This window comes from Rutidosis leptorrhynchoides, chromosome 3 (assembly GCF_046630445.1).
Source record: "Rutidosis leptorrhynchoides isolate AG116_Rl617_1_P2 chromosome 3, CSIRO_AGI_Rlap_v1, whole genome shotgun sequence".
In the NCBI taxonomy this organism is placed as follows: Eukaryota; Viridiplantae; Streptophyta; class Magnoliopsida; order Asterales; family Asteraceae; genus Rutidosis; species Rutidosis leptorrhynchoides.
Genome location: NC_092335.1, coordinates 608,393,615 through 608,408,599, shown reverse-complemented (window position 1 = coordinate 608,408,599; position 14,985 = coordinate 608,393,615).

Genomic DNA, 14,985 nt, shown 5'->3' with positions numbered 1-14,985 from the left:
CAAAGTACCAGATGCTTTAGTACTTCAAACTTTATATCATGTCCGAAGGAGGATCCCGGAATGATGGGGATATTCTTATATGCATATTGTGAATGTCGGTTACCAGGTGTTCAATCCATAGGAATGATATTTTTGTCTCTATGCATGGGACGTATGTTTATGAGAAATGGAAATATGAAATCTTGTGGTCTATTAAAATTTTGAAATGATTATTTAAGTTAAACTAATGAACTCACCAACCTTTTGGTTAACACTTTAAAGCATGTTTATTCTCAGGTACGAAAGAAATCTTCCGCTGTGCATTTGCTCATTTTAGCGACATTACTTGGAGTCATACATGACATATTTCAAAAGACGTTGCATTCGAGTCGTCGAGTTCATCAAGATTATTATTAAGTCAATTATAGTTAGATATATTATAAAATGGTATGCATGTCGTCAACTTTCGATGTAATGAAAGATTGTCTTTTCAAAAATGAATGCAATGTTTGTAAAATGTATCATATAGACATCAAGTACCTCGCGATGTAACCAATTGTTGTGAATCATTTATAATCGATATGGACTTCGTCCGGATGGATTAGGACGGGTCTTTACAGCTTGGTCCATTTTTCCCATATTCTCAATTTTCCTAATAATAGACAATGGACTTTGATTACAAGATTTGTGTTTACTAGAGTCGTGACATATATTCATTTCACATTTACCTCTTGATGAATCACAATCATACTTTTAAATTTTCTTTTCAAAGCGTTGTTTTCATCAATTATGGTTTTGTTAAGTTGTCTAACATTGTGTAATTCTTTCTCTAAAAGTTTTACTGTGTCACGACTACTATCATACACAAATTTAATAGTCTTGTAATCATCTAACAATTCTTCATAATTAGAAGGATAGAATACATGTACCTCATTGCAATCTATGCTTGAGACATCATCTTCTTTGAAAGGAGATTCAACCTTTTCTTCACTTTGACCATCGTGATCCAAATCATTCCAAGAACTCATGAGGCAAAATTCTTCATTTCCATTCAAACCATTTGCTTGAGAATCACCAACCTTTTCCAAATCATTCCCTATTCCTTTACCCTTTAAACTCCTAGAGTTTAAATCTTCTTGAGAACATAGTGAATCCCAACATTCTTTTGCACTTTTACATGAAATTATCTTTAATCTTTCATCACTAGAAAGAATTCCATGAAGTAGTGAAATTGTGTCAAATTGTTTCAAAACATCATTGTTTTGAAATGTTGACTTCACTAGTCTTGAACTAGCTTGTGGTACAAAGTCTCCTACTTTGATTATTCTCCACAAGTAGTAATCCTTGGATTTGAGATAAGACTCAAATCTTAATTTCCACACATCAATATTCATCTTATCAAAGATTGGTGCTTCTTTCACCAATTCTTCCAAGTATCCTATAGTTTGAGTTGATCAGAGAATCGTTGACTCAATTTTTTGCACAAAACAAATTTTGACGCTTTCGCAATCGTTTATAGAGCAATGATTTGAGCAACCGCTCTAATACCAATTGTAAGTAACTAGAGGGGGGTGAATAGTTACTTAATACATTTTTAACACTTTTTCGATTGATTACTAAATTCGGTTAACTTTGATCAACCAATTCAACTCAAACTTGATGTGTGTAGTGTATATGTTCAAAATAATAAATAAAGTAATGTAAAGAACATAGACACAAGGATTTATAGTGGTTCGGATGGATGTTAACTAATCCACCTTAATCCACTCCATGATTACACTAATCGGGATTTATTGCTTCACTAAGCACTTTTCTCCAAACCCGTTGGAGATCCGATTTACAAGTCTTCAACTTCTTTGGTAGATAACAAACCTAATCTTTCTATCCCTTTGAAAGATCAACTCCAACCTATATCAACTTGTCTTCACCGTGGACAAGTATTAATCTCCAAATAAGATTAATCAACATCCTAAGTCCCTTTAAGGAAGTAGATCACTAAACTAGCCTATGCTTCTACTAATTGAAGTTACAAGACTTATACACTTTGCAATGATGATCCTAAGACAATACTAGGACATATATTACACTAAGTAAACTCACAAGATTAATGATTTTGATTAGTAACTTTACAACAACCAAATTCTATATCTCTAAGATCGTAGAATCTTCTCTTGCTTGATCACATTTGAGTAGTAATTAGAGCCCTTGTGATCTCTGGAAATAAGCCTTTGAAATATGCAAGAGGGTCAGCTTCAAATGCTCCTGAATGTTTGCCGTTTATAGTGGGATTCAAAAAGTAGTCGTTGACACACGGTTGCCATCAGGGTCGACCGTGGTTCGACCGTGCGTGCTCCAGTCCAAATTTAGTATCCGTTGTATAGCCGTTTGACTCAAATTTGAACACCACATTTTGGCACCTTTACTCCTTCTAGCACCTGCAAAAGAAACCAAACATCATATACAAGTACTATATGCATTAAGTGTGTGAGATTTGATCTTATTGTTTGAAAGTGACTTAACATTCCAAAATTGGCAAACCCAACATTCTTGGAGAAGTGTCTTGATTGATATTTTGGGAAATCTCAGTTTGATCAAGACTTAGTTAGTCACATTAATGCCTTTGGTTCAATTCTAAAGACTAGTCACTATGTCATTAACTTCCTAGTTTCAATTAATCACAAGTCTTGTTCCATTTGGGTTTAGTTAGAGATTAATTGAATGATGTATTTATAAGATAATCATGAAGTATGTAAAGACATCAAAGTTAAGTCATACTTGAACAAGCAATCACACTTAGTTACTTAGACTAGATCAAATAGACAATTGACTATAATTTCATTGTGAACCATTTTACACTTAATCTATTGGATTATGTTAGTTACTTGAATTCTAACTAGCAAGCTCATAGCAAACATATTAATCAAGTTGACAAATTTATGAGTATTAAGCATATTGACAAGTAGCAAGTAATACTCACACATAGGAAGAGATAGTTACTATAAGATCAATCATATAGATATTTGCACAACTTGTATTTTAAGCTTTTAGCAAGCTTACTTGCAATATAACATATTGCATGATTAATGTGTAAGCACACATTAATGTCCAACATATGCACAAGGTGTGACGACCCGGAAATTTTCGACCAAATTTAAACTTTAATCTTTATATTATTCTGACACGATAAGCAAAGTTTGTTAAGTTAAATCTCAAGAATTTTAAACTGTGTTCATACATTCATTATAACTTCGACCAAATTCCGACGATTCACGAAATGTTATATATAAATAGATATGTATATGTATATATATATATATATTATAACTTGAGAATATTAATAAAGTATTAAACGTATAATACTTTACACGAACGTATTTGTTTCAATATGATTTTCGACGAAAAAAAATATATTAAATGATTGAATTATCAGAAACATTGAATTATGATTACAAGTCTCTGTTGAGAGGTCCACTATGATTTGAGAAAATCTATTCCTCTTAACGGTATTCAAAATAATTTGTAAAGCTATTTATAAATAAAAACAAAAAGTGTCATTTACGAAAGTTAGACAAAAGTTAGTGGAGAATTGGTTTCCATAATATTCTATTAATCTATTTTCAAACGTACAAAGACGTTTTCAGTTTAAAAAGAACTTTATTATTAAAACGTATATAACTTTTATAAATATCTAGAATCACTTTTGACAACTCATTACTTAACCAGTATAATAAATATAACGATATTTATATTTTATTTCATTAAATATATATAACGATTTAAATTAATATTATATATATTTATACGTGTATTATACATACATAGTTTTTTATACTTTTACTATACTTTAACTTTACCTTTACTTTACTTCTACTTTACTTTAACTTTAATAATTCACTTTAATAATTCATACTTTAATAATTCACTTTAATAATTCATACTTTAATAATTCATACTTTAATAATTCACTTTAATAATTACTTTAATAATTCATACTTTAATAATTCACTTTTATAATTCAAAAATCTATTATAAATAGAATTCAATAGGTTTCATTATTTCATAGAAACTTGAAAATATATTTCTCTAAACTCTCTCAATTGATATATATATATATATATATATATATATATATATATATATATATATATATATATATATATATATATATATATATATATATATATATATATATATATTTGCTCTGTATTATTTCAAGATATTATTAGTATACATAAAATATTACGACGGAGTGCTGTCCGAGTGATTTCAAAATAGTTTATTTGAATGAGTCGAAGCTAAGGAAATTATGGGTTATAGCTATGGAGGTGATGGGTATGGTTCATAGGTATGCTTGTGAGGTCAATCTAGTGTTTATCATCTCCGTTGCGTCTACGTAATTTCCTGCAATATTGAATCTCAATATTGATACGTTCGTGAATCCGAGGCCAACCTTGCACTTATTAAATGACGTTATATGTATTTTTACTACGAAATACAGTATTGTGAGTTTCATTTACTCCCTTTTTACATATATTTTTGGGACTGAGAATACATGCGCAACTTTTATAAATGTTTTACGAAATAGGCACAAGTACCAAAACTAATTCTACGTGGGTTTAAACCAGAAATATACCCTTAGCTTGGTAACATTAAACTACTTGTCTATGTACGGTAGGCGCGAATCCTAAAGATAGATCTATTGGGCCTGACAAACCCCATCCTGACTATGGGATGCTTTAGTACTTCGAGGTTATTTTAAACACACCTGATCTGGTGTACTTCAGAGGGTAAAACATGAACGTTAAGGCTTGTTACCGGGTGCCTACAACTTATAGAATACTTTTATACACTTGCGAGTGTACATATATTTATAAACGGAAATCTTGTGGTCTATTAATATATTGAAATGATTGTTATGATATACCTATGAACTCACCAACCTTTTGGTTGACACTTTAAAGCATGTTTATTCTCAGGTATTAAAGAAATCTTCTGCTGTGCATTAGCTCATTTTAAGGATATTACTTGGAGTCATTCATGGCATATTTTGAAAGACGTTGCATTCGAGTCATTGAGTTCATCAAGATTATTATAAAGCCAATTATAGTTGGATGTATTATGAAATGGTGTGCGTGCCGTCAACTTTCGTTGTAAAGAAAGTTTGTCTTTTAAAAACGAATGCAATGTTTGTAAAATGTATCATATAGAGGTCAAATACCTCGCGATGTAATCAACTATTGTGAATCGTTTATAATGTATATGAACGGGTCCTTTCAGTTGGTATCAGAGCTGGTTTAATGCCGTTTATTAGCGGGTTAATCGTAGAGGGGGTTCTCATAGTGTTACCTGTGACGAAGCATTGGCTCTTACTCCTCGCGGTCCCTATTAGGGTTGGCTGTTGCCGAGAGGCGGGCCGTAAAATCAGTGTCTGAGGTACGCTCAGTGGTCACAGGCGGTTAGCTGAAGGCACTGAGTGGGATGCATCCCCAACTTTCAGTTGGTATCAGAGCGGTGGTCTTAGCGAACCAGGTCTGCATTAGTGTGTCTAACTGATAGTCGTTAGGATGCATTAGTGAGTCTGGACTTCGACCGTGTCTGCATTTCAAAAGTTTTGCTCATCATTCTTGTCGAAAATTACCTACTTATCATTCTTAGTCTAGACACATCTTATTGCATTGATTGCATGAATAGTGTATAGACAAAATTCATATCTTAGCGTATCTGCTAATTCATATCTTAGCGTATCTGTTACTGTAAACTTTGCCTGACATATTCCGTAAATTCCTCCGTAATATACGAAACCTTTTGCTCTATATAATTAGAATACCACCCGATAGCTGGAAAATCATTTCATATCGAAAAATTCTTTATTCATTCGTACGAAATGAAATTCATCATTAGTTCAAGTCCCTCGGATTCCGAAATGGAATCCCACTCAAGTTTCGAAAGCAGTGTGACCGGAATGGATCAACCAATTAGTCATAATCTATTCTGGATGAATTGGGGATGGGTTCGTAGCCTCCTTAATCATTGGAGACAAGAAGAAGGTGATCCCTTCCATCCACCACATTGCCCTCTTGGCGAAGAACCTGAAGCACTTACCGGCGAACCTATCCGAAACACCATTTTCTCTCTTATTTCTAGAGTATCTCATCACGATTACATACTACACCAAATTCTAGATTTTATTTATCCGCTCGTCCGAACCGACAATCACCCCGGTGTAATAGAAGAAGTCAACGAGCTTCGCGCTCGGGTAGTGGCTTTGGAGAATATGGTGCAAAGGTTACAAACACCAGCAGCAGCACCAGCAGCATAAACAGTACCACCATCAGCAACACCAAACAGTACCATCACCACCACCAAAAACAACATCCACATCCCACACCGCAACATCACAATATGTATCTCAAACATCAACGTCATACGCCCTGTAAATATCCAGGAATATCAACAACAACAAACGATGAAGTATTAATTCATAAACTTCATTGAAGAGATATCTCTGCGGCAGTTATGTAATCTCCAAAATCTTAGAGATTATTTAATTCTGACCGTAAATCGGATGAGTGAACGGAGATGGTAGAGTAGAAACTTTGATCGAAAATGGTGTACCATTTACAAGCTAGAATTGTTTTACCAACAGCATCAACAGGACCGTAGCATCATCAACACAGTCAGTGCCGTCAGTATCGTCAGAATCAACAGCACCTGTAACATCACAAACTCTGTCAGTTCAAGAATCATTGTGGACATCATTACGAATCAACAACAAATATATTGTATCAACGAGTTATGAAGTATTAACTCATTTCCAATCGAAAGATTTATATGTATATTTTATATGTATAAATTTTTAAACCATAATAAATCTTCCCGTACTAAGCTATTATGTGTGAATCTTAACTACTCAGTTAATTCATATTACAAATATGCAATGATGTACGTCCTTCGTCCGTAACTTAACCATCGTTAATTACAATCTCTGTCTCAATTCAATAAAAAAATCCAATTCATAATAAATCAAGTGTATTATTCGAATATATGTTTGATTTTACACTTTCATCATCGATGTACTCGAAACTTTTCAAATAACATCATTCGTACCTTGCGAAGTTCACAAGAATTTCATGAAAACCAACAAATAACAAAGTAATGATTCATAATTTCAATATTATTGAAGAAATACTTATGCAATTTATAAAGTTTTAGGGATTACTCAATTCTAGTTCCAACCATAAAACAAATGAGTTTAATTTAATATTAACTCATTAAATCTATATTACATCTAAAGAAAATATACACATATATTTTCATAAAGACTGTAATAAACTTCTTTTGTACAAAATATTAATTGTGAAATTTTTTTTAACGGGTAGGTAATACCCGAGAGATATATAAATTCACAATTAATATATTACATTTTTCGAAACTGATTCAGCAATCATCAACTATACTCCCTACTTTCACAACAATATCCATTCTTTCATATAAATCAAAACAATCATACTCATTCAAATTCAATTACATATTCTGATTTTGAAATCGCATAATTCAATTTAAAATATAACCAGTATCATCACTCTTAGATTCCTATATCTTTCAAAGCTATACTTTGACTTCAAAACTGTGTTAGAACATCATATGTATTAACGATTACAATATGTGCTCAAACCCTTCGAAATTCCTGAAGACACTTCAACTAAGGAACAATCGAGATGGTGATCCAACCACATGTTACCCACAGTTATACACCTGAAAAACTCTCAAAACCCAAGTCATAGTTTGTAATGACCCGGAATTTTCCGACCAAATTATACTTATGAGATTAATATTTACATAAATTAAACTATACCAACATGATAAGCAATTCAAATTGTTGAGACTTGTGTTTTTGAAAAGAGTTTTACACAACGTTTGACCGTCCAATATGACTGATGATATCACGAACTATATAACATACGGTAATTATACGTTTGTGTATATATATGTATTTATATATATTTAACATGATCTAAGGATGGTTTAACATCTCATTTTGTACTAATGACAATGAGTTATAAGTATATTTTGAAACTACTAACTTAAGTTTTCAAAACGATAACTATACGTAACATTCTTTGATATATATACTTATAATCTATAATGCTTATACATGTATCGTATATATAATGTATTTAATCACTTTTTAAGGACTTAAATACATAAAACAATATAAGTATATTCACAAAAGATAGCTATATTTGAATTTTCGTTCCGTTTTCTCAAGATTTCTTTACGTATATCTAGGGTATATGTACCCGTATCATAACCAGCTTCTATACGTATTTACTATTGGTATATACACATCAAATCAACATCCTAATCAACATTATTACTGCCCTAGATATGAGGTAACTAGGATTTGTCAAGTAGTATGAATTATTAGTAAGAAAACAAAATTAGGAATCCTTTTCTTTCTTTATAAACTAAAAACGTTTTTATAAATGAACACCATTTCTTCACTCCATTTTCTCATACCTACACCCTCATTTCTCTCTCAAAATACTCCTAACTTCATACTTAATCATCTCCAAGCATTTTCCCCATCATTTAGCTTCAATTACAAGCCTTAAACACCATAAGAAAACTCTTTCAAGAACATATCAAAATAACCACCCATTTGAAGAAGTTTACTTCCAACCTTTTGATCTAACTCCACCACTCTTTGATTCCAAGATTATTTCTAATCTTTTGCAATAACTTTGTCCAAGTAACTTGAGGTAGTAACCTTGTTCATAATCTTATTCAATTCATATTCATATAGCTATCTTATTTTGTGGTATAAAATTTTAACAACAAGAACATAGTTTGAATGATTTCAAACTTGTTCGCAAACTAAATAGATCTTTCTAACTTGACTTTTAAAACACTTCAAGACCTTTAATATATCATAATGATATGCTAACCTAACAAGATATAACTTGGTTTTACAAAGAACATCTTAAAAAAATGAATCTACGTCGTCGGAGTGCAACCGGGGGCTGTTTTGGGTTGGATAATTAAAAACCATCTTGAACTTTCAATTGGAAGTTCATGTTCTGGAAAAATGATATTTCTTACGAATATGTTAACACATAAAAATTTCATGGTTTAACTCAAAATGTAAGTATTTTTAGAAAAATGATCATTAAATGTTGTTTTTATGATGGAAAATGATCACTTTCATAAGTTTCACCAAAGTTTGACCTATAACCTATGATTTCGAATACAAACTAAGGTATTTTCAGTTCATGTTCTTAAAATTTGACTCGATCCAAGGAAGTGGCAAGTTGAACAAACAAAAACGGAGTTGTAATGAAGAAACTACGACTAAAACAAGATTGGGTATCCGAAGATAGTTTAGCTACGAAAATATTTGGAGAAAAAGTAAATTAATCATATCTTTTCTAATTAATATGATATTTTATATATAATTACTTATGATTTGATTTTATATATTTCAGGACCACCCGTAAACAACACGAGAAGATTAATCATAAGACCTCATGATTGTACGCAACACGTCATTTGACAACACGGTACTTTATGTACGCAACACATCATTTGACAACATGGTACCATGGATCGAGATTAATTCTGATCAATACGAATACGATGGGGTCTTTATTTATTTTATTTAAGCAACTAATTGTGGACCACTAATATCGGACTGCTAACTACAGACTAAGAAAATATTAAAAGTATATATATATATATGTAACGATTACTTAAAAAGAAAATATGTTGATATATTATATATATGGTTAGGTTCGTGATATCTATCGGAGACCAAGTCGAATTAAATACCTTTAAGGCAAAAGTGAGTTTCATTTGCTCCCTTTTTAATTGCTTTTGCAATATATATTTTTGGTCTGAGAATACATGCGCTGCTTTTATAAATGTTTACAAAATAGACACAAGTACTTAAAAATATATTCTACGTTGAGTTGTACCACTGGCATATTTTTCTGTTGCTTGGTAACTACTATTTACATGGGTATTGTAAACGCGAATCCTGTTAATAGATCTATCGGGCCTGACAACCCCAACCGGACTGGACGACCAGTATTCAACGGTTGCACAGTACTTCGTTTTGGTGACTACACTTGGTACGGTGTAGTGAGATTTCATAATAAAGGGAATATGCGATGTTGATTAAATGTTAAGTATGGTTACCAAGTGCTCAACCACTTAGAATGCTTTACATACACTTGCGAGTGTATTATGTTTATGATTATGAAATCTTGCGGTCTATTAACATATTGAAATGATTGTTATGATAAACCTATGAACTCACCAACCTTTTGGTTGACACTTTAAAGCATGTTTATTCTTAGGTACGAATTAAGTCTTCCGCTGTGCATTTGCTCAATATAAGGACATTACTTGGAGCCGATCATCACAATGGGACCAAATGTTGACGACTTCGTCCAGGTGGATTAGGACGGGTCCTTTCAGTTGGTATCAGAGCGGTGGTCGTAGCGAACCAGGTCTTGCATTAGTATGTCTAACTAGTAGTTGTTAGGATGCATTAATGAGTCTGGACTTCGACCGTGTCTACATGTCAAAAGTTTTGCTTATCATTTCTAGTCGAAAATCATCTGCTTATCATTCTTAGGAAATTACCTGCTTATCATTCATAAGTCTAGACACATTTTACTGCATTTACTGCATTGATAGTGTATAGACGAATTCTTATCTTAGCATATTTGTTATTGCGAACTTTGACTGATATCTTTTCAAAGATTCTCCGTAATTTACGGGATTTTGGTATTATATATACATATGTAAATTATGTATTGAAGAGTACCAAATCTAACTCCTATAATCTATTCTATACCAAAAATTCATTTTCCCCGTTATACAAGATGGATTCCGCATCTAGTTCGAATTCTTCAGATTTCGACAGTTATGCCGATATGGATTTCCATTCGGGCTCCGAAAGCAGCGTCACCGGAATGGATCAACCAATTTCCCATCATCTATTCTGGATGAATTGGGGATGGGTTCGTAATATACTAAATCAATGGAGACAAGAAGAAGGTGATCCATTCCATCCACCAAATTGCCCTCTTGGCGATGAACCTGAAGCACTTACCGGCGAACCTATTCGAAACACCATTTTCTCTCTCATTTCTAGAGTATCTCGTCACGATTATATACTATCCCATATTACAAATCTTGTTCATTCGCTCACTCCAACCGCCAATCATCCCGGTGTACTAGCAGAAGTTAACGAACTTCTCGCTCGCGTGACGACTTTGGAGAACATGGTGCGAAGGTTGCAAACACCAGCAACAGCACCAGTAGCATAATCAGCACCACCATCAATAACATCAACAATACCATCATCACCACTAACAAACAACATCCGCATCACACTTCTCGACATCATAATCTGTCCCACAAACATCAACATCGTACGCATGATGTGAAGCGAGGTGTATATAAAATAGCTTATATTTTACTAGGAAATACTACAAAATATGACACAAGTTTTATTAATTTACGGATGGGATATACCTAAACCTTGCTACAACACTATAGGCAGTGTACCTAATCGTAGAGTAGTGTAGTTTTTAGTAAGTCCGGTTCGTTCCACAGGGAGCTGGTGATACTTACTATATTTTTAATAACTATATTTATACAAAATATATATAATTATATAAGTAGTAATATTATTATAAAAGGGGGGTTTTACCGTTTAATGACCGGTTTGTCGATTCTATATTTTAAGCGCAAAGATAAATGACGATAATTAAAGTGCGTAAAATAATGACAATAAATAAAATGACAGTAAATAAAATTGCGAGTAATAAAATGACAGTAAATAAAGATACGATGAGAAATACAATAAAAGAATTATGCTTATTTAAACTTCCGTAATCATGATGTTTGACGTGTTGATTTTAGTTTTATTCCCATGGGTTAATTGTCCTTTGTCCTGGATTATTTAATATGTCCGTCTGGTTTTTGTCCATAACAGTCCATCAGTCATAAATATAAAATGCGAGTGCCCTCGTCAAATTATTATTATACCCGAAGTTAAATATTCCAACTAATTGGGGATTCGAATTGTAACAAGGTTTTAATACTTTGTTTAATGAATACACCAGGTTATCGACTGCGTGTAAACCAAGGTTTTACTACTTTGTTAACAATTACACCAATTACCCTTGAATGTAATTTCACCCCTGTTTTAATTATTCTAGTGGCTATTAATCCATTCCCGTGTCCGGTTAAATGAACGATTATTCGTACATATAAATATCCCGCCCATCGTGTCCGATCGAGTGTATATGGTAATTTATAGGGACGCCCAATTGTAAATCTTTATATTAACATTAACAAACTATCATTTAGTTAAACAAATATAAAGCCCATTAATAGCTCATAGTATAATTTCCACAAGTGTCGTTCTTTTGTCCAAACCCCAATTATGATACAAAGCCCAATTACCCAATTTTAATATTTTTAGCCCAACATCATGATTACTTCGTCTTAAATAAGCATAATAATAACTTAAGTACGAGACATTAATTTAAAAAGAAGAACATAGCTTACATTGATTATTTATCGCGTAGTGTTACACGGACAGAGCTCCGACTTTAAAACCCGTAAAAATAACTTTTACATTACCCAATCTAATCTAATATACATCTAATCTATGCTATATATATATATATATATATATATATATATATATATATATATATATATTTATTTATTTATTACAACGGAGTATTATATGTATATGTTTATTTTTGTGTGTTTTAAAACTCGTCCAAAACACTGGCTTTTATAGAGACCTGACCACCTTTTTCTCTCCATGCAAGTTGCATGAGTTTTAGTGCATTTGCCATGCAACTTGCATGGCCTTGGATTCCAGCTCAAATTTTGGAAGTTTACATGTCGACATAGATATATAATATAAATATAAAATATAAAATATAAATAATTAATATAATTATTTATATATTATATTATATTCTTGTGTATAGCAGACTCGTAATTTTTGGTCCATTGCGTCGGGCGTTTCTTCTTGGCTCAGGTCCCGGTTCCGGATTTTCGATCGTCTTTTCGTACAATTTAATATCGTGTACTTTGCGTTCCGCAACTTGTACTCTTGTCATTTTTAGACGTTCTTCATCAATAAATTGAACCTTTTTAATTGTATCTTGTACATTTGAGCATTTTGGACCTTTCCGTCTTCAATTCGTCGTTTTCGCCTTTTGTCTTCGCACTTATTTAATATAAACGAATATTACTTGAAAATGGAACAATTGCAACTGAAAACTTGTCATATCGGAAGGATATTGATACTAAATATATGTTCATTTATAGCACTATCAAATATCCCCACACTTGAACGTTGCTTGTCCTCAAGCAATACAGTCTTGAAATAAAAACATACGAATCACTTCTTTATTCTTCACATTTTATACATCAGTGATTTTGATATGGCGGTATAAACAATGATAGTAACGATAGAACCATGGTTAAAGGTGGGTGTGTCATCCACAGTTGCCTCGGGTTTAGGTCAACGACACTTGCAATCAAATAGCCGATTTACTTTCGGTTTCTAAAGCAAAGTGCACATTTAAAAGGCGGTTTACAGTCCCACATGACTATAAAAATGTAGATCCTTAAGGAAATTGGATCTTTATGAAAACATTTGATCTATTGAAAATTCAAGCTAGATTTTATCCTAGACAAGTTTTCTGATTTAATCCATTCTTTGGTGTTGCAAAATATATTTGTGGATCAATATTTTGGCTTAAAACTTTTAGGTTCGTGTAATCCACTGCTATCCTGGTATCGGAAAGCACACATCCAGTTTACTTGTTCCGTATATTACCTTTCGGTAAACTACCGTCCGGTTGTAAAGGAAAGCGATGAACAAGAAACTGTTAAGGCAATGTCTAATGACATGCATTTGTTCATGGTCTAAAAACGTGTCGGATGCTAGAACTATCCTTGGTAGGAGCAATAGTAAAGATCATCCTATGATTTTTCGGTCTGGCACAAGGTCCTGTCTCTGACCATGCTATGCAACCACCGTTCTTACGGTTGACACCCGATTTGGTTCAGGTGACCTAATGAATTCCAGGTGAATTCCTAGGATTTTACGTTCAATGGTAATGAACGCATTGAAAATGGGTTTTTCAGAAAACAAATCGGTTTATAATTTTGATCAAAATATTTTCTCGTTCAAGCTCGAGTTTAGATATCATTGAATTCCATGAGTTTGAATTCTCAATCTTTAAGGTCAATCTCAAGGATTGAGTAATATCAGTCTTAAAAGCTGATTTTTAATCTTTAAGGAGATTATCCTTTCTGGGGATCTGATTCATTAGTCTTATCAAGCTAATTTGCACGGTGCCCCCCCATTGTACGAGATAAATCCTTCTCATGGTTAGGATAAATCTGACCACTTGGCGACCCTGTTTGATGCTGAGGTCCGTGGATTTCATGCTGATTTTAGTGATGACTTTTCTAGATTTTTCGTCAACCTACAGCTGGTCTGGACGACAACTTCTTGACCTAAATCAAGAAGCGCGTGTCTTTTTCGGAAGACTTTACTTCCTTTTAATGATGGAATTGATTCATCGTGTAGATCCATCTTTCTTTAATAAATCGGGTAAAACAGTTAATTTAGTCCAAAACAAAAACACCTGCAATAACTTTACAGAAACATATGATAGATAGTTTTTAATAACTTGGTATATTCTCCCCACACTTTGTTTCTTTCTTTGCCTTGTTATTTTCCTTTATTCCATTTTAAATGAATTCAAGCGTTTTGGGTTGTTTCTCAATTTATGTCCTTTTCTAGGTAACGATAATTTCGGTATTAACACCTAGTTTTCATCGTTCATAAATATGTATAAACATGATTTTAAATTTATTTAGTTGAAAATTTTTCAAATTTTCACAAAATTTGGCAAATAAACCAAGTGTAAACCCGAGAGAATTTATAACCCTTCC